The sequence below is a fragment of the Falco punctatus genome (assembly GCF_963210335.1).
Source record: "Falco punctatus genome assembly, chromosome: 15".
Classification (NCBI taxonomy): Eukaryota; Metazoa; Chordata; class Aves; order Falconiformes; family Falconidae; genus Falco; species Falco punctatus.
Genome location: NC_137595.1, coordinates 18,202,697 through 18,224,835, shown reverse-complemented (window position 1 = coordinate 18,224,835; position 22,139 = coordinate 18,202,697). Strand labels below are relative to the sequence as shown.

At 38.1% G+C, this 22,139-nt stretch overlaps 1 protein-coding gene across 2 annotated transcripts in view; it reads left to right on the top strand.

Annotated features, from left to right (window-relative positions):
- The window catches only part of TENM1 (teneurin transmembrane protein 1), a 571,145-nt gene that overhangs the window by 22,129 nt on the left and 526,877 nt on the right, over positions 1-22,139 (top strand). The window contains exon 2 of one of the 2 annotated variants that reach the window (XM_080365640.1): positions 20,616-20,720. The gene's annotated coding sequence lies outside the window, so the exon portion shown is untranslated. Of the gene's footprint in view, positions 1-1,620; positions 20,721-22,139 lie in introns of those variants that run through there. The other variant, XM_080365639.1, reaches the window with a different exon arrangement.

Genomic DNA, 22,139 nt, shown 5'->3' with positions numbered 1-22,139 from the left:
AGTTGGGCTTTTATTTATTCAATTATTTATCTGTAGTTAAAATTACATTTAAATCTTCACCTGCTTTAAAATAAAATGCATAACTCAGTCAAAGACTGAAATATAAGAAGCTTCCTATCTATCAAGACCAGACACAATTATTTTTAACAGGAAAAAGAAAATAATTTTTTTAATAGTTCTATTAAAAAGAGAGAGAGAGTTATAAGGAAAAATTATTTAAAATACAAACTTTGACAAAACTCTAGAGTAAGAGAAACTCTAAAGCTTGTTTCAAGATCAGAGAAATTCTCTCTTTCATGTTGTTGGTCAAGGATGTAGGGTAACGCATATAGGTTCTTGTTAATTATACATTCACTACTGCTATAAATAAGTCTTTAATGAGGCCAAAACAAAGCTACTGTCAAGAAATCAGTATATAAGTTATATAAACCAATTTGTACTTGTTAAACTCTATGGATGATACAACAGCTGTTTCAGGATGAAACAGCTCAGTTGGTTCTGAACTTGGGCTAAAATTGAGTACATTTCCAACATACTTCACTAGAGTGCCAGAAAATGGCATTGAGACATGACAAACATCTGCCTGCAGGCACTGTTTGGAAAGCTTCTGATAGTATTTTGAAAGCAGCTGAAGCAACGGAAGACATTCAGCTTATTTTAGTTATTAGCCTCTGGAAAGGAGGAAGTCATAAAGGGGAATGTGTGAAATGAACAACAGGAGGAAATAAAAGAAAGAGAAATGTGCATTACTGCAGCCTAGCTACACCTGCACCTGCAACCTCCTAGTGACTTCAGTACCAAGAAATGAGTGCAGACATTACTCTCTTGCATATTTATCTAGGCTAATTTTGCAAATAACCTTTCTGGGTTCCCCAATGCATCCTTCGAACTGGTGTCCTAGATTTGATGTTTCAGAAGTTCCTTGTGTCATCTGGCATTTTCATTTCTGTGAGCTGAGGGTGAGATGCATAATTCGCTGGCCTGGAATCAAAGAATAAGTTAATTAGATGTGGGAAGTTTTGCCTTTTTGTAATAGATTAAAAGCAGCTGTAAAGGATTAAACTACAGTATCATTGGAAAAGTCATGGTTTAAATCCAGTTGTGCTCTGTGGCAGCTAAAGAATGTTGTATATAGAAATAGTGCTGTAAAAAATTAAAGAGTTTTAAATACTGTGTATATTACAAAGAATAGAATCCTTTAGGTTGGAAAAGACCTTTGAGATCATCATGTCCAACCGTTAACCCAACACTGCCAAGGCCACCACTAAGCCCATGTCCCTAAGCACCACATCTAGGGGTCTGTTGAGCATGTCTAGGGATGGTGACTCCACCACCTCCCTGGGCAGCCTGTCCCAGGGCTTCCACCACCCTTTTGGTGAAGACATTTTTCCTAATATCCAATCTAAACCTCCCCTGGCGCCACTTGAGGCCATTTCCTCTTGTCCTGTCACTTGTTACCTGGGAGAAGGGACCGACCCCCCCTGCCTACACCCCCTTGTCAGGGAGCTGTGGGGAGCCATCAGATGCCCCCCGAGCCTCCTTTTCTCCAGGCTGAGCTCCCCCAGCCGCACACCCCCCCCCCCCCCAGCCCCGTGAGCCTTGTGCCCCTGCCCCTGCCCCAGCCCCTGCCCGGCTCTGGACACGCTCCAGCCCCTCAGGGTCTGCCTGGGGCTGAGGGGCCCAAACCTGCCCCCAGGGCTCGAGGGGCGGCCGCAGCAGGGCCCAGCACAGGGGGACGGGCACTGCCCTGGCCCTGCTGGCCACACTGTTCCTGACACCAGCCAGGCTGCTGCTGGCCCCCGTGGCCACCCGGGCACAGGGCTGGCTCCTGCCCAGCCGGCCCAGCCAGCCCCCCCAGCCCCTTTCCCGCCGGGCACCTTCCCAGCCCCCTGCCCCAGCCTGCAGCGCTGCCTGGGGCTGTTGTGCCCCACGGGCAGGGCCCGGCACGGAGCCGGGTTGAACCTCACACAACCGGCCTGGGCCCCTCGCCCGGCCTGCCCAGACCCCCTGCAGGGCCTCCTGCCCCCCAGCAGGGCAGCACTGCCCCAGCCTGGTGTCCTCCGCAGACCGGCTGGGGGTGCGCTCAGTGCCCTCATCCAGCTCATCGATAAAGACATTAAACAGGTCTGGCCCTGATACCAAGCCTGGGGAACAAGGCTTGTGACTGGCTGTCAACTGGTTTTAACTCCATTCATGCCAAAATCTCTCTTTTTTTTTTTTTTTGGTCTTGTTTGTTTGTTTGTTCTTGTTGGTTTTTTTTTTTGTCCTCTGGACTAAAGGAAGTCAATCCCTTACCTTGCCATGAGATCAGTATAGAGGGATCTCTGGGCCCGTGTGGACTAACCTGTGCCCTTTATAGGGAGAGAAGTATACAGGTGTGTGTTGTTTTTTTTACATAATTCTATAACTGATACCCATATGAAAATAAGAAATCTCACCTGTGTTCACATTTCATTGTAGACTTCAGATACGTATTTCTCTTTAAAGAATCTTAACATCAACTTATTTTAGGCTACTTTTTAATCCCTTTTTTTGTCTCTGTAGCTCCTTTTCTGATAGTACCTGCCTGATGAAACAGTAGGATTATGTGCAGTAATCATATATATATAATGTTTTGATTTGTACATGTTACTGTGAGAGAATAGAAAATTCCAAGTGAGGAACACCATATACGGACAGGAGGAGGTTTTAAGAAAGAAAAAAAGAAAAAGATCTTTGAATCATAAGTTTCAGCAATTTTGTAATGTATAGCTCCCAAATACCTGACTGTTTTAAACACAATTGTCTTAATTAAGATGGAAAAGGTGATGGCCTTAATCTGCGAACTGACAAGTGACCCGCAGGAAGAAGCCTGGCTTTCCTTCAGGGGAGGTTTGGCTATGGAGGTGCCGCTTGGCGTTGGCACCGTGTAGCCTGGCAGGCTGCAAGCAACAGGGTTGGATGTGGCGCCTTGGTGACCTTGCATAACGGCTGCATGCGGTGGCACTGGCTGTTTACTTGGAGGCCATTGCACTGAATTCATAGTGTGTGGAGACTCCCGCTGCCTTGGATGAAATGGCACTATAAAATTAACCACAGATATAGCACTACCACAGAAGTAACTTCAGCCCTGACTTACCCACTATCTATGTACGATGCTACTTATAGGTATTCATTACTTCTAGTTATGCCACATAGGTAATCTTTGTGCATTATAACTAAAAATCTAGATTGATTTCCCCTTCCAAAGGGCTTTTTTAGCCTGGTGTAAAGCTTGAAATGAAAAGTCTGGAGTTTCTGTAATCAGTCCATTTGAAATTTCATATCTGAAAATCCAGCAAAGTGAACCAAGCTTTAAACTCTGATACATTTTGAATTTTAATAGACTTTATTACAAGCCTTCAAATTAAAAGCTGTCAGGAGAGATAAAAGGTTGGGGATTTGGATTCAAAGGGACTTTGATTAGACATAAAGGTCAGGAATGGTGGCAAAAAGTCGATGCATCTAAATTAAGCATAAACCTCTGGAAGAGAATATGCTAATCTTTCATGTAAAGTACTTGTCAGGCTGATCTTGGCTCATATCCACAACAGTTAAACTATTTTCTGTGGTGAAATTTTAACAAATGGTAATCCATGTGTAATTTGCCTGTCAAGTGCGTGCCATTTGTTTTTACAAATGTTAGATTTTAACTGCTAAGGAATCATATTATACTACATAATGTGTTTCTGATTAAAGATTATTTTTTTTTTTAGAATCTTCAGTTCAGTTTTTAACTGCAACTTTTTCCTTGGGAATGTAAAATGTAAATGTGAGGGAGAGAAAAAGAAAGAAAATCAAAACGCTAAATGTCATTGCTTTTTGTAAAATTAGGTATAAATGTATAAATTACACATTAATTGAGCAGCTACTTCAGATGCTTAAAGTTATAGTAACTGTTAACATTTCTGAATGTGAAATTAAGATTCTGCACTGTTAGTGAGCAAACTCATTAAAAACATAAAAGGATGACAGGATGAGAAAGGATTTACCTTTGTAAAATCTTTTGTAAAATTATGAGAAGTGACAGGCTCCATTTTTTGATGCTGAAATCAAGGTCGAATGTCTGAACCACAGTGACACTGTGGCTGGATTTTGCACAGCTGAGAACTAATAGGAAATTAATAGTGTAATGCAGGCCTATTGAATTCAGTCTAACTTTGTAGCTTTGATGTGTAAGAACAGAAGGCATAATTTCAGGCTTTGTTTAGTGTCGTGGACAGATAGCTTCACTAACATCTAAGTATGGTCAGGATTAAAAATGTGATGGATAGCACCACAGCACCTTCTTGACAGCTTTTCTGTTCAAATACAAATTTCTGTCACAGCCCCAGAATGTTTGAAGGAGCATTCAGAGATGAAATATTGTGGCTGCAACAAGCCCAGTGTGAAGCTATTATGTTTTGAAAGGAAAAATAATTACAAACTGTACATCTCCTAGGCACATATCTGTATTAATAATGCATAGTAATAAATATACTGGAGTATACTAATGAAATGTTATTGAACATTCAAGTTTTGGGAACCATAAGGTTATGAATTTGTCAAGAAAGGTGTCAATGCATCTGTCTGGTCTTAGCTTTTTCTACCTGTTTTAGGCAATTAAGTATTTGGGTAAGTTATGTTACATGATGACTTATTCTAGCTTTCATAACGTCTCTTGGGGATATTTTCTCAAAGTTGAGATTTTTAAAAATATTCTTCCATTTCCTTACCAAAAAATTATTTTCTTGCACTTAAGACTGTCACTATGGCCTCCAAAAAATTGTGGTAAAAGGAATGTTCTTATTGCAGTGATCTGTAGATGAAATATTGTCCTTATTGTAGCAGCAAAGTAGGTCAGAACCTCACTGTTTGAAAGATATGACACACAAAATCTCTACCTCCATATTAATCATTAATAAAATGAAAAAGAAGCTGATTAGTGCAAAACATGCCTGTATTTAGAGACCTGATGCCTGTAGTGATTTTCTTCCTTGTGCTTAACTGTTAATTGAAGGAAGAGACTTAAACTTTATCCCGTTGCAACCAATTCCCACACGAGCACAGGGAGTCCATCTGACACTGCAGGATGGCATAAAGCACTGTAATAGAAGCCATTGAGTTAACACAATAAGAAGGAAAATTGGACTCCATGAAGTGAGAATAAATTGTCTGACTACTGAATTTCTGTCATAAAGTTTCATCCCTTGCTCACGTTGTCCATGAGATGTGGTATTTGTCAACTACCAAAGAACCCACAGTTCTCTAGTGGTGTGATACGGGCTACTTTAGTTATCGACAACAAAGATAAACACAGATGAAGTTGCCGTCAGTGCCGAGTAGTCTGTAGTCACACTTGTGTCAAATTTAAGCTTCAAAGAAATCAAAAGTGGGACAGAAATCTCTTAAATGTCTTCAGCGTTAGTATGCTATGTACTTTTTTGAGATAACATTGATGAAAATACCGTTCCAGTTTCACTCAAGTACTTCTGCAAATCATGCTAAAGGTAAAAGCTTACACCCTAAATATCAAATAAATGGGCAATTACCCTGTCTCTTCAGTAAAATCTTGGTCTTATTGGAATTTATTTATGTATTTCTAAATATTGATGTTAAGTGGGCCTTGACTGTGCTCAAAACAATGGCTGCATGTTTCTCAGTCTCCTAAACCAACTCAGAATAGAGAGACCACCTCATTTCACACAACACTGACTGCATCCTTGCTGCAAGAATGTACTAGTTTTATTTATTATTGGCTAAATCCATCAACCTTATAACATTTATATCAAAGTTTGGGATCCTCCCTTTAAAAGTCAGTGATTGATAAAGCTGCTCAAGAAGGCTGAAAAACTGAAGTACTTCAAGAGTTTATTGTAGTTGAAAATACTGCTATTCATATATAAAACAGAGGGGCGTGGGATAGCAGAGTGACAGGTGGATATGACAAACTTTTTTTTTTTTCCTTCTTTTTTCTTTTCTTTTTTTATAAAATGGCAGTAGATAGCCAGAGTTAGAGGTTTTTTAATAGCGCTGTCTTTGGCTGTGTGGACTCTGAAAGCAGAAACAGTATTTGAATAGTAACTAATATTAGGAGTTACTTAAGCTGTGAGAAAGGGCTAAGCAAAAAAATCCTTACCTCTGTCTCCTTTATTCTTTGATTCTGTCAGACAGTTTTGTGCAGTCTGATGCCTCTCCCTCATTTTAATGTAATAATTTTTTTTGGATTTGTGTTTTAAAAGAAAAAAGTAAAAAAAAAAAAAAACAAACCAACAAAAAAACCAAAAACCACAAACAAATCCAAGCACACCTTCCTAAAAATTTGAAGTTACTAGGAGAAAAAAAAAAAATCTTGTTCAGTGACTAACAGTATGAAATTCCACCTAAGCAACCAAACTAAAATGATTTGCCAGCTAGAGATAGATAGGAGATTATATTTGTTTAATTCCAAAAAATTTGGTTTGACTATGCAGATTTCTAGAGGAGCCTGAACAAATGCTTCCTTGCCCATGGAGCAATCTGCCTGGTAGGTCTTCCCCAGAGCCAGCCCCACGTCGCTGCCACAGAAGCAGTCAATCCAGTGAATATGGGCTGTGTCAAAGCTTTCAGGACAACTTGCCTAGAGAACTTTCTGGAAGCTGCTTTAGTTGAGGAACTATTCAGTTGTTTATTTAAGTTCAATTTTGGACTGAAATATCGAATAACACAATTTCCTGCAGTTCAATTCTATCTTGTAATTGGCTCGTTTAGCTCCTGTCTATCCTTTAAGCTGAATGTAGCTGGTCATCATCCCCCATTTTCTGAGGAAATCAGTGTTGTCCTATATGACCAGGAACTTTGTATTTTTTTCACTGAAGTAGAGAGAAGGAACACATTGTGATCCTGAGTTGTATGATGGATAGTATCTTGCCATTAGTCTCTTAAACTTGAAAGGGCTTTCAGGCTTGAATACTTTCCTTGATATCGTATTTTATGGAGAATATGATTTCTCAAATAGGCAGGAACCTAGACTTTAAGATTTTATAAGTAAAATGAAAGACCTTAAGCTTTGTTCAGCAGAGAGAGGGCTGCAGGGGGGGCTATTACCTGGCTTGTGGTTGTGCACATATGTTGTTCTTGTCTGAGCGCCCATTGTGGGTAAAGGTGCCAGGCTGCCTAAAACGGGGAGTGAAAGGATGTGCTATTTTCAAACTCTTTTTTTTTTTTTTTTTTTTTTTTTTTCCCTTAGGCTTATGGCTTATTTAGAATAAACTCGGGTTTATAGGATAATTTTGGCTTACATTTAGAAGCCTGCTATATTTCATCAAACCTCGAATGACTGACACATAGAGTGCCTTCTACTGTTGTTTAAACAGCCTGAGCAACATTTCAGTCTGTAAAAAGCTGAAGTTTGGGAAGGAGTGCATTCCTTTCCTTTGCTCCCTAGGACACCTGTACTAAGTAGATGACCTTTAGCTTGAGGAAGGATTGCTGGACTCTCAGAGCATCTCATTGATATCAGATCTAGTCGTCTGGACCACCAGCAGAAAGTCATGTTGGACTGTCAAAACACTTTCATCTTAGACGTGCTGAACAGCACATTTGATCTCTGGCAACAGTGAAGGTATGCATCAGTATTAGTTACTCTCTCCCTGTCTCATTGTTTCCCAAGTAATCTGGACATAAATGAGCTACTCTTGTTTGATACCAAGGCATTTTTTATTCTGCTGTCACAAATATGAGTTTCCTCATGTTATTTCATTTCATCTCATCCCATCCCATCCTCTCTGAAGATAGGAACAAAATACATTACAAAAAAGACTTGGAATAATACCAGATCCATTAGAGATATAACATTTCTGAATAAAATATTTATTTTATAAAGCTTTTTCTTTGTAAACTTCGATAGTATCAGAGGACATAACCTTTGGTACCTTCTTTTCAACTACAGGGATTCGTTAGGTTTGAGTGTTTGGGCTTCTGTTGTCTTTTCAGAATGTTTTTGTAACTAAAAGTAATCAGTAGAATGAGAATAAACTTCTGTAAGGAAAAAAAAAAATAAAACAAACAAAATCATTTCCAAACTCCCAGAAGTTCTTTTCTCAGCATGGTAGGTGAATGTGTGCACTGACCCATGCAGCTGGTGGTGGAGAGTATAGCCTGCTGAGGTGAGAGCCTGCTCATGTTTTAATGTAACACAATTTCCCATCATAGCTGTGTTGCTAAGGGAAGTCTTATATTTCTCCTCTTTCTTATTCTCTGTCAGATTTAAAAGACCAACAGCAAAAAATGTTCCATTGTATCTGTGTATTGCCTGTTCATGGTGAAGGATTATGAATGAATTACAAAAGCAAACAAAACTTGAATAGATTATAGAGTATGTACCTCATTTCTTTTGCTGAGATATTCTGTACATGCACTTATTGGTAGACCCTGGTGTTTTCCAGATTTCAGCCCTTCTCTTTAAACCAGCAGATTTGGTGATTTCACACCATGTTAAAGGAAACTAATTCAATGGCATATTAGTGTCAACAATCACCACTTGCTTTCTACTTTGCACCTTGGTGCTCCTCATGCTTCCCTTTTTCCTGTATTGTTAGTGTGGCTGATCCAATGGAAAAATAATTCTGGAAGAGCACCACATGTCATTTCTAAGCCAAGTGACTCAACTCTGTCAGATGTGAATTGGCAAGGAAGAGCAGAATTGCCCCTTTCAGTGTCAGCTCAGTGTTAAACTGGCTTAGGTGCAGCCTGAAATCATATCTGCAGAAATACCAGGGACCCCAAACACCACAATGAATTTAAATTAAAAAAAACCAAAAAAACCAAAACAAACAAACAACCCCACCCCCCCAACAAACCTCGTCTTTTATACTTTATTAACCATACAAATAACCTGAGAAAATAACCAAAATTATCAGCTCCATTTGGATAAGTACACAAGTAAAACACAGGAGCCCCAGAAGTTGGGGGGAGGACAGTGGAGATTTCCCACACTGAAGGTGTGCCTTCACATGCCTGCCTTTTGGTTCTCTCTAAGATTACGTAAGCTGGGACATTACTAATGGAATTACATAATGAAAAATAGCATTAAAATAATGTACTGTGTTAAACAGGTTTAGTTCTCCATCTCACATTTTTAAGATACCATATTAATTATTCACTTGAGTTTTAGTAGCCTTTTCAGTTGTAGCCTACTAATGACAAGCTTCCTTTCTAATGTTTAATGCCTGCTGCGCAAGTGGTACTTTTAACAAAATACATTTGCTGCAGGCTTTTTGACATGGCTTCACACTGAGATAAACACAATTAACGTGAGCTATTTAAAATTCCTTTCTCTTGTGCTTGTTTATTAGTGATCTTCTAAGATCTATTTGTGTTATTAATTTTAAAGAATGTGTAACAAATTTGATGGCGCAGTGAGGCTATGCAATTTAAATGTTTTACTCTCAAGAAATTCCTGGGTCACCTCCAGTTTGTAACAGCATATTCATATACATAGGCTCAAAAATGACCATATCGGTTTTTCTTTTAAGATGCTGTAGGGTAGAATGTATTGTAGCAGCAAATGGAGGATGAGGCAAAGGAGTGCAGGCAGGCTAGCTTACATAGTATAAAACTTTCATTAGAAAGTATTTCCAGTGAATCCTATTTCATGTAAAAAGTCTTATCTTTTCTATACGCCACATCAAAATGGCTTTTAGTAAAAATAGTCTTGCGAAGAATGGCTACTGGGGGGGAGCTGTACTGAATATTCATAACATGTATTACATCTGAGTGTGCTGAGACCTTTTAGAATAAATATATTCTTTTTAGGTTAAGCTAGTTCATAATATTGCTCTTAATCTTCTTTACATTTTTCCAGACAGTCTGTGTAAGGCAATTTCTGAATTAGAAAAAAAATAAAAAAAATAAAAAATGCTGACCTCATTGAGGGCCCACACCGCAATCTCCAGCTCTTGTAAAAATCAGTGGAAAGTCTTCTCTTGACCTTAGCAGGAACTGGATCTTCTCAGCATGCTCTTGAAGGGGTAAAGGGAAGAATACAAGCCTCAGAAAGACAAATGTCTGTTAGAGTCCTCAAGGGCAAAACTGTTGTAAGGTGCGTTGTGTGCTCTGCTTTCCAGGCTGCTACCTCTGCTGACTGATTGAAACATCTCTACTTAGCTTCCTCACTTTTTATAGGGGTTAGTCTGAAAGTACGTCTCCTCATGGCAGAATCAAAGGAATACTGCTCCTCGCATCTTCCTTCTATGCATCTGGGCAAGTGACAACTACAATTGCTTTTTAATGGATGGATTTGAAAGAGGCAATGGACTGATGATAATAAGCAGATCTTCACCTTAATAAGTTAGCATAAACTGAGACTGTCCAGTTTAAAGTACAGTAATATTTATATATTTGCTTATCATGGCCTTTCTGCCCAGTGAATCTAGCAGCTGTTTGTGAGCAGTTCTGATAAAGACCTGTAGAGGGATACAAGTAAAATGCTAAGTCTGACAAATGACACAATTGTTCAGTTGACTCTGTAGGGACTGTGCATCACACTTAGAAAAGCAGTCTGAGTATCAGGCCTGTTTCCCTCATCTTTGCTACTGGGTGAGACTGAGCACCTGGAGAGAGGAGAACTTGTTCCATTCTTGAAAACAAAAAATGTGGTTGTTTCGCAGATTGTGCAACATGGCAGCAGGGCTGACAGGACATTGGAGGCCTGAAAGGCTTTTAGAAGAATGCCCTGCATACTGTAGAGACTGTTGGGATGGTTGAGACTGTAAAGGGTACGGATGGTACTTCAGTGCAGAGAACGTATCTGCAGCCATCACAGCTTTCTGGTTGCTTCAGTGCCTGTGGCAACATCCCAAAAAATGCTCTCCAAAAAAAGGCACTCAAGACACAATGGAGTTTTTCATAAATCAGACCAAGCTATACTTTCTGCCTGGAAAGCAAGGCTAGTGATGGATAGTTGGCTTAGCTCTGTTTTGGATGTTATATCTTGTGCCTTTTGCCATAACTGAATTTGTTGGCATTGGTTTGGGACTGTCCCAGGAGGATCCACTGCTCAGGGAATGGGGGAGAGAGCAGCATGGTCTGTGGAATATTTCAATGGTAGAAGCCACTGACAATTGCTGGAATGGAATAGAGGCCTGAAGGAAAGGACATCCCACCTTCCTTCCATACATAGACATGATAGGAGGGAAATTGATTTGTTTTCAAATGCTTTATTTCATTTGTCACACAGCACACAATTTTTTCACAACCGGGACTCCACGTGCTGTCCTCTTCTAAGCCATGACTGCAGAGTCCTTGTGGCTATGAGAATACCTGCACCTGAAGCTAATCCTTTAGTCTGAGCTTTAGTTTGAAATTACTTTGAGGCATCCCTAGTTCTGTCTGTGCTTTCATGTAGCTTTTTGGAAGTGAAAAAGATGTTGCTGAGACATCTCAGCTGATGGATATTGTTGTTACTTGGTTAACTTTAGTGACTTGATTTTGGAGGCTCTATGATAAAGTGTAGCATCTGGGGATACTTGCCCTAGTAACTAAAATTTTACTGTTCTTTTGCTCTCTGTATGTTGTTGTGATGATGTTAGTAGAACCGTAGCCTTTGTCCAGACACTGAGCTTTGTATTGTTTAAAACATACAGATTTTACCAGAAAGGTGCTTTTAAAAAGGATTTGTTGGTGTAACATTTTTTTTTTTAATAAAAGTTATTTGGAGTGTTATGTAACAATCAGAACTGATTTCTTTGAGATCTGGACTTGCTGTAGTCAGGCTACTGAAATTCTACTTTAATTTGAACTCACATGCCTGGAATGTCTGTTACATTTAAATATTTATAGCTTTGAAAGTTCACCAAGTCTGTAATAAGCACAGGGGAAAATAAATACATTATGCAAAGAGTGATTAGTTTTATCACATAGTCTTCTACAGGGCAGCTGTTTATTTTCAGTGTTCATTTTCTTGGATCAGTCAGGTAGACAGCTGTTCTTTTAGGGCATTTTTGTTAATTTAAGTAACTTCTTTGAATTGCAAATCTACCACCAAATTCACTTCTAAAAATTCAGCCTCCAGCTCATAATTATATCATCAAAAAAATCTTTAGATCACTAATTCAAAAATATCTACTTGTCAGAGATATTTCAAACAAATGCAAAGCATACACACTGTAAATCACCCAATACCTCAATGTCTATATGAAACTGAATATAAAATGTCCAGGTCTGCTAGATTTCTCAAATAAAAAAACATAATGTACATTATGTACATTCCCACAAGGCCACAGCCAGCTTGAAATACTGTCATCTTGTATATGTGACTTCATAAACACCTGTTAATATCAATAAGCCATTGCAATGAGAAATATGATAAGTGGGTAGCCTGTATTTTATCTTTTCATTTTTTAAATTGCTTTGGATTTTTGCCCAAGTCTGGAAGACCTGAGGAGAGTTATAGGACAGGGGAAGGAAAGGAATACTGCAGACGGGGCTGATGTTTATTACGCCACACAGGAACAGGGCTTTTTATGTTTTGGAAACTATTAGGAACAATTGGAGTGTAGAAGTGCTGTCCCTCCAGTGTGGTCAACCATATAGTCCTCAGTCTTGCAATATCCTTATTGAAGTCAGTACATAACAATTTAGATACACGTTTTGTATTCAGGCTATCAGACTTGCACTATAAATATTTGTGTCCCTTTCAATTCACGTGAAAACTTAGATCTCAGCTACCATAGTTTTATGAGGGCATTACCGGAATGTTGCATTTAAATGAGTTCTTTGTGTTGTAAACTGCTCAGCTACAGAAAGTGTAATGTTATTACTCCATTAGATGAATCTTACTTGGTGAATGTAGGCACTTATACTGAAACTGTCATCAGGCTTTTTTTGGCTGACATGTTTTCACCATTGTGGACCAAATTGCAGTGTATTAACACCACAAGTGCAAAATATTTTAATTTCATTGCAATCCAGATTTTTTTCTATGATGAATTTCTTACTGTAATAGTTTGTCCTGAAATACCTGCAGTTGGAGTGTCCATTCCCAGCTAGGCCATTTTGGAAGGCACGGTTTGGGATGAAGCTTTAGCTATGCTCATCTTTTTTACACAGCCTCTGAAAAGGCTAACCGATATTACAGTCGCTGTGCTTCTTGACATACAGTGATTGTCCTTTGTCCAGATCAGCAAGATTCTCATGGTACAGCTACTATGCAGGCACTTTGCAAAAATCACTGGAGCTCAAGGACAGCCTGTTCTGATTAACAGACCAGAAATGTTGTATATCTGCATTGGATGCTTTCTTTTTGCTAGTCAGGTCTTGGAAACCTATCGGGCAACTTGCTGGAGATGATTCTTTGGCAGGGTAATGCCAGGAGACAGTATGAGGGTTTGCGTATTTTCTCCTCTCTTCTCCTGTACTCACATCTGTACATTGATGTCCAGTATCTCAAGTGTGAACCACAGAATATTTGAAAACAGCAGTCATTGGAAGCTTGAACACATTTTGTTTTCAGCTGTTAAGTCAGGAGACGCATGTGGTTCTTGTTCTTACGGAAAGCACTGCCTTGCTTTCACATTTCAGTAACATGGTTTAGAAGGGTAAAAATTTCAGCATGGGTAGGTTTCCTGGTGTAACTAAGCTGTACCAGGTATAACTCTAAGAACAGGAGCAGGACAGCAACCAGACGTAGGCAGTAGTGGTGGGTGCTCTCAACAGGCTTCTGGTAATGCCCCAAATGTCCCTCAGCAGCCGTTTGAGTCACAGCTGAGAAAGTTTTTGCTCATTTACTTTATAAGTTGGGGTTTTCCTCATTCAAAGTTGTTACTGGTATATAAAGGTTTTAGTTCTATTGGAATTTGGGGAGTTGGCAAGAAAAGCAGTTAGGTCTGAAAAAGACAAATAGAGGATTTGATGGTAAAAATAGAAAAGCAATAAGCATTTAATATATGGGGTCAATGGGGATTAATTTCTCAGGTAATTAATAAGCCTTGTGTATTTATTTGTTGGGACTGGAAAGTTTTGACAAAGTACAAAAAGTTCACTTGGTTACTTATTGTTAACAAGATATGTTACAGTAGTAGTTTTAATTTTTAAATACTTGGCATAAAAGGAGCAAAGTGAAGATGTTATTTTGATGTAGGTACAAATGTTGCTACACTAAATCAGTAGAATGTGGTACCCACAGTTAATTGTAGGATTGTGAATACTATATCTAGTTAATTAATATGCTAATTAGCTAGTTTAAAGATAAAAGGGGTATTAAAAGAATGCAATAAAGAGCTTGTATTTTTCTCTTTTGCTGTGCAAACACAGCTCACTGCAATAAATTAATGAGGAAATTTCAAAGGAACAAAACTAACAACAAATGAATTAGAAGCTTAACTAAGTAATTACATGGTATTGCTGAGACCTTTTGGGTAGGGACTGGCATAACTGTGTGTTTAGATTGTCATAACAGCAAATAACAGAGTGAGTGGGATAACTAACGAATAAATTCCATTTATTTGTTGGAGATCTACTTTTCAGAAGCAGCCTAAGCAAAATTTGAATTAAATTATTATTATTGAAAGCAATTTATTTATTGATGGTAATAAGATTGGAAATGTTTCTAAGGTAGAAGTATATGAGCAGTTTGAAGGGAAGAGAGCACAAATAGAAAGAGAAAAGAGCAGTACTTTTTCTGTAGTAATCGGAGCGCCATGCAGCAGGCTTTCAGCCAGACTTTAATATGTTAGCAGAAAAGGGATTGGTGTCCAAAACCCCAAAGCTATGTTTGTTCAGGAATAAGCATCCTGAATATGGAGACTGCTCTGAGAGCTACAGAGGCTGGCTTGTCTTTTTTGATTTAGGCTGGAGAATCAATAGAAAATTTTAATAGTGTGGCACTAGGAAAGGCAAGATCCTTAAGCACAATGACAATGTGCCTTAAACCGAGTCTGAAGATCTATTATGGGCTAAAACAGGGTGTAGAAGATTTTGGAACAAATTAAGTTAGGTCTTTCAAGAAAGAGGATGCAAGAGGAGAATGTGTAGCAAATCAAGAATTTGTGAGTTAGAAAAATGCCTTCAGAGTTTTAACTGTTTTATTAGTGTTAAATTTCTTGTCTGTAAACACTTTTCTTAAGCTGGAGAAAGCCTTTATTTGCAGTTTTCATTTCTGTCAGGAGCCATGCATATTCAGGCTTGTCAAAATTATGACACTTTCCACACTAGAGAATGCAATTTGAACTACTATGTACAGTCTCAGCTGACACTCGTGTTTGGTAAAGACAAAAAGACTATGTCCTAATCACTTTAGTCTATTGCTAATGTTTTTTTTTATTAACACAGAAGCACTGTTATATCTAATTTCAAAAGATACAAACATACAAAAGGAAACATGTGACAACTCTCCTGTTTTCTTTTGTATTTATTTAAGCAATTCAAGAAAAAAAATACCTAGCAGTTGTTAAATGGAAGCTAGGAGTTGGCTTATAGAAACAGTAAGTATCACTCTGAGAATAAATAACATGAAATATGCTGCAGAATTTGTTATGTAAGAAGATTAATATTTTAATATTAAGGTAAAACATCTGGGACCTTTGCTTCAAATTTAAGCCCTATCGCATCCTTCCTATTGAGGAGTAGCAGGAGTGTTCCATTCACAGTATCTTAATATTGATAACCTAAGCTGCATTGGCATTAACAGTGAGCACTTGAATAATCTGGACATCACACCTCTCCTCCAGAAAGAAACAAAGTCTCCTTGCTCTCAGCAATTTCATTGAGCACAGGGATGAGTCTCGAAAAGGTGGAATTTTTTCAAAAGAGTTTGAATTATTTAGAATTGTAGGTCCCACTGATATTCTGTGTCTAAAAGCCAATGCTATTCTGTCTGCTGAATATTTGGACACATAGAATCAGGGCAAAACTCTTAACTGTGCTAAAGTCCACATCTAAACTTTTTTTAAATTCAAGTGGATTAGGACTTCACTGTCACAACTAAGCACATTCTAACATTGTATGCAGTTTTAATGCGGTTTTCTGATTGGTCTATTAGTTTATTTATTCCAGTTAGAAAATGTCTAAGGTGCAATATATTTTTGGTCTTTTTTGCTAAGGAAACAAGATTTATGCCTTACATCTATCTGGTTTTCCCCTGGTAACTTTTGAAACTATTTTGAAACACATTTCACAGAGAGATAGAGGTCTGGAAGACAGTATGCTCTTGCAAACTGACAGTCCTCAGAGTCGTTAGTTGTCAATAGCCAAGGGTTCAGTGGATGAGCCCCTATCAGCAGCTTTTATGTATGCTCCCATTGAGGCAGTAGTGTGAATATGCTCTTTATTAGACACCATCTAGTGCACACAGGAGAGAAACATGATCGGTGTTTGCACATGGAAAATTTTACCTTCAGTCCTGAACTGCTTAGGTGCCAAAGCATCCATGCAGAAGAAAAAATTAGACTCTGAACCAGACTTCATCAGTTCTGCTGTTCACATAACGAGATGTTTTGCATTCCAGATACTATGGTCTCATGCTTGGGTCAATCTCATTATTTTTCTTTTTCTTTTTTTTTAAGAAATTATTGAAGATAACTTTGGATGAGATGAGAGCTCAAGTAAATTGTGGTTTTATATATATATATAAATAATGTCAGTTACAGATAGCTTTGTATCTCTATAGGTGGTTAATTGTAGCACTGTCAGAAAGGAAATAAAGGGAATTCACGAAAGTGGAACAGACTGTGAAGCTTATAGAAAGAGTAGAATATCTGTAATGAAATATGCCCACTTAAAAGACAGTGTTACATAAAACATAAAATAGTCTAGGTTACAAATCTCATTAGCTTTAAATAAACTCAGACCTTTGATACACAACTGAGTTAGTATGGCCCAGATGTGGCATTAGTTAGAAAACAGCCTGGCGGAGAAGATTTCTTCTTTAGTGAATAATCATATTCTACATGGGGTTTTGTCTGTCTCCTCCTGAATTATTTTCCCCTAATTTGTACTTTTATTTATCATTTAATGTTACCATTATAAAGTGGGTTCATTTTTAAGATTTGGTACTATTATTACAAAAAATGAAACTCTGGTTAAACTTCGTGACATTTTTATGTTGCCCGCAGAGTCTCCCTGGTTTGGGGTTTCTATCTAAATCACCAGGTTTTAAAATATGTCTTCTGTATGATTTTAGCTATACCTGTGAATGACTGACATGTCTTAAGTGAAAGATCTCTTGTCCCCAGTGGTGGTTAAAGTCAGAGCTGTCTTTTTTGAATTATTTTATTTCACAAGCTTTTAATCATACCCCAAGGACATGTCAAGCTCTCACGTACTCTTTCTTTCAAGTATATTCTTACACAAACACATGCTGTGGAGGAGATGCTGTCATTTCTTTTCTTTTTTCCACTCCATTACTCCACCTATTTATCATGGCAGGGTAAACCTGTAAGAAATTTAATATCATAATTCAAAATTGCAATTTGGTGAGGTGTGGCTCTCTTTCAAAAGCTGAAAAATTTTGTGGTTGCAAAACAACAGCTAGAGAAGTAAAGAACATGCTTGGCAGTAAATCAAGCAATGGAGTTACTCTATAAAAAATTACTGAGTTTCTTCGTCAGATAGAGTTTATTCCCCTCTCTTAAAGTTACCTTTATGGTATTTCTGTGAATGTGAATTAATCTGAAGACCATTGTGAGATTTGTTGCACTGTATACTTCACCACTTTATTGAATTTTCTACACCTGAAGCATCAATTAGTGTATTTATAGTCAAGCTATTCAACAATTTTGATTTTTTTTCAACTACTGTTCTCATGGATCCTGACCAGAGTGTTCTTGTGTCTCACATACAGCACAAAATCTGAATGCCCTACAGGTTCACGTATTTCCAGAGGAGGCCTACCAGCTAATTTGTCCTGCTTTTACTGCTCAGGATAAGATATTGTCCTTTTTTGTTTCTGGCAGGCTTTGCTACAAAACTATAATGATGGCTATTGTAGTTGTCGTTATTTTTGTATTTGTTATTTTTATAGCTCCATAGGCGAATAAATACATTTTTAAAAATTAGGCAGGGACTTAATATCTGGATCTCATTTAGAACACCAGGCTCTAAAATTGCCTCCTGTGAAACTTTAGTAATGTCTTTGAATGGCCGTGTATTGAATGACTGACTTAAATGTTGCTTTGTGCTAAAAGGAGCATTGCTGCTTGGAGAGCTTGTGCTTTGCAAGACATTTTTTAAATGTACACAGAGAAGCCCAGTGGTTGTATTTAAAATTATTTATTGATGGAGAAATAAGTGAAAGAGTGATATTTGGACCAAGAATTGTTTTCAGGAAGAAATAGCCTGTTTTCCCCTCAAGCTCATTTCTGAATTTCAGGAGAAAAACCAGTCATATAAACCTCTAAAAATTTCTAAGGCTGAATTGCCAGTGTCGAGCATTAGTTGCTTCCTGTCTGTAGTACATTGGAAATCCACAAGTATGTCATTATCTGTATGTTAGGACTTTTGCTTTGAAGCTGACAGCATAGGCTGCCTCTTCTCGGGTTCCAGTTCTATCTAAGCTGAAATTAATTCCCAGTACTCATGCCAGCCTTCATCTAGTACCTGTAACACCTGCCTCTGCACCTAATAAACTGACAACACCTGTCTGCACTGTTATCTAGCAGGTTGGTGGAAGGTGGACATACCTGGGCAGTGGAAAAGATCTTCATAACACAGGAACAACTAGAAATTCTGGGGAGCACGGCGCAGACACATATATGAATGCCTGTGCTCAGATTTGCTTGAATGCAAAGGTTATTAACCATGCCACCTCAGCCCTGCTTGGTCTGCATCGGCTCAAGCACAGCCTCTTTTCTGCGTCTGTGCCGAGATCTCCTGGCTCCTGATTTCTGGAAGGATATAATGGGGCAGATGGGTATGATGCAGAGAGTATCTAATCTTGTCCTTGCAGGTTTTGTTGGCACGGTCTCTACGCCATGCAACGAAACTGGCTCTGTTTTCCATCTCAAGCAGTTTTGCAAGCAGTAAGCAGACTGTCACATACATATAGCTGTGCCTTTCGCTAATCAATTCTTGAAAGGAAACTATAGGCTAGATGATCTGACTGTGGACCAAAGCTTTGCTGTTGCTTGCAGTTACGTGGATTAGGTCCTGAGCAGAATTCAGAAACAAAAATGTTATTTAGGGAAAGATTTTAAGGTTTCTCCAATGTTTGACAAACTAGAGACTTGAGCTTAGGTTTTCCATTTTCCATCCTAAGAAACGCCTGAGAGAATGTTCAGACAAACATTTCAGCAAATTCATTCTCCAGAAAAGAAAGTTTAATAAAAAATATTGCCTCCCGTTGTAGTCATAAATATCAGCTTAGTCTTTAAAACCCCCATAGTATCCTGCAGCCTTCAATTAACAAACAATAAAAAATAAATTCATTATCCATCCAAACTATCATTATGAAAGGAGCTTTTGTAAATATATGGTCTTACAGTGGTTCCAAATGTTGCCTTCTACATGGGCTTTAGATAGATTTGCTGCATTAAATAACAGCAATAGATGTAATTGAACACACTTATTGGTAACTAGTTGCCTACTACAAAATGTCTATTCGAATTCCAGTGGCTTAGTACGACTGAAGTCATGGTACATAAATTTGATTGTAATCTCAAATTAAACTTACATATACTTGCTGTACGGTAATAGTGAAGTAGGGAAATGAAACACAGCCTCCTCCCCTATACAGCTTTGAGAACTCAGAAAATTTCAACTCTGTTAGTCAGATCAGTTACTTGTGGAAGTTACTGCTAGTCCATTGAAACAATTGTATTAATGCTGTTCGCTATCTATAAGAATCTGGTCCTATGGGCTTTTAAAATACAGAGTGAAATTCTCAGAAAAAATTTAGAGATATTCTGTGAGGTGTCTGGGATTTTGTAATGTATGTCTGAATAAAAATTCCTGATGCAAGAATGTTTTATTTTCAGAAATAAGCAAGTTACTGATATGCTCAGTTGTTTTATTTTGATGGTTATTTGGTTGCTGCTTGCCCAATACTACAACATATAACCTCTGACTCTCTAAAAAATTGCTTTTATGGTTTTCTTTTATGGAGGTGTTTATGTTTAGAGCCTTTGCCAATCTCAAGAGAAATGAAATTTCTTTCACTATCTTTTGTCTTGAAGCTTGAATTGTTTAGCATTATGTCTTAGTTGCATTTGAGTCATATTGCTATGTAATGGTTGTACTCTGTCAAGCACTCATGGGGCAAGGAGTGTATTGTAGCAGGGTAAGAAAACAATGCTATAGATGTTATACAGCAATGGGAATATTTTCAGATTTTACAGAAAAAAAAAACCATTTTTTGGACTTAAGGCTTAATCAAGTAAATTCTGACTTACTACTAGTAATCAGTGGGCTGCTTCTTTAGATGAGAACTACTCTCATTAGTGCTTCTTAGCAGCTATGCACACCTCACTCAAATCTTGTAGTAATAATTTTATTTTTAATTTGATTTGACTAACCTGATTGATTTGATTGTACACCTGTTGAAATCAAGTATGAAGAAGTATGGTAAAAGCTGCCTGAAATAGGATACATGAACTCTGCTAGTAAAATTTAATTATTAATGGCTTAATTTCTTATTTTTTCCACAGGATTTGAGGTTCCAATTAAAACAGTGTTTGGGCCATTGCTTTGCCTGCCAGTACTTAATCTTTTCCGAAAGCCTCATCACTTATCTAAAACAAAAGAAGAACGAGGTAAGAAGAGAAAGTAATGAAATGCAGCATAGCACATATGTCAAAGGAACAGAAAGTAGCTTTAAAAAAAATATCCAGGATCAATGACATTAAAAAATTATTTGCCGAGCAGTAAATGTTTTGTTGGGCGTCTTAATTCTAAGAGATATGTAACTACTGTGATGTTCTTGCTTACAATAAGGGTTTCTTGTTTGTGGTTAAGAGATTTACTTTTGATGTAGTCGCAGGATACAAATGACTGATAGGAATAGGAGTTCTGGAATTGCTACATGCATCTCTCTGTTCTGTGGAGTCCTTTGGAAGATTGTTTGACATCTTGATGCTGAACTGATTAATATAATTAACATTTCTGAAGTTATTTAAAATTCTGTTTTGGGTCAGTACAGATTTATGAATATGCATAATGCAATATAGGGATACTGTATCAAAAACAGAATCCGTTTCAGCACTTGGGGCTATGCTATCCTTTTTTGTCGATAATAGATCTTTCTAATACCTGGAACTGACTTTTGCTGTGTCACTCAGGATTGCAATAATATACAACAAGGCAGGCATAACTAGAGGTGACAGAGAAGAGTAGTACGGTGATTTAGCCTCAATGGGATAAAGATGTAAGACAGACATGGTGTGAAAAATATGAGCCTTTTTTGAGTTGTAAAAGTACAGCATGCAGTGGCCACCTCTGCAGTCACTGCTGACATTCACCAAAGGAGAATATTGGGATGTCAGTTCTTATTTTTCCCATTCATTCATTTTTTCCTGCATCTCGGATTTCTGCCAAGGGTCAGGTTCAAACTAATATTAGCTGGTGCAGACCTGGCTCAATGGCTCCTGAATATCCTTTCACCTCAAGCCCCTAATATGGAAACCAGCAGGCTAGAAAGCTGCACGCACAATATCATGTATTTCGTTTGGGACTGTTAAGCAAGCATCTTATCTAGTGTTTTGCAAAAAACCTGTTTATTATTTTGCTGTTCTAGCTGTATAAAGGGTATTTTTAAGTAGCTGGGAAGTAGTGTTGAATGTGTCATCAGACCATGGAGAGCCATAGGCCATGCAGAAAATAGCTGGTGGGAGTTGTCAGCAATAAGTAAAACGGGGTTTATTAGGTATGCTTTTAAAGCTTGTATTGCTGAGGGAGAGTTGTCCCTCCAGGTCCAGAGTTGACAATATACATAGCTGACTGCTACAAACGTTCCTAAAATATTTTCTACACTTGCTATCAGAATGACTCTTAGATGCTAGATTGTTGGATATGCTATGTAAATCCTTGAGGGCTGCCAAATAACTTTGTGGTTTCTGAATCCCACCTCACTGCAGCTGTGTCTTACAGCACAGTTGTGTTCTAGAGTGCCCATCTAGGGCACAATTTCTGCTCAAAGCTGGGGACATTTACAGGACACCATTTTGACTGACATT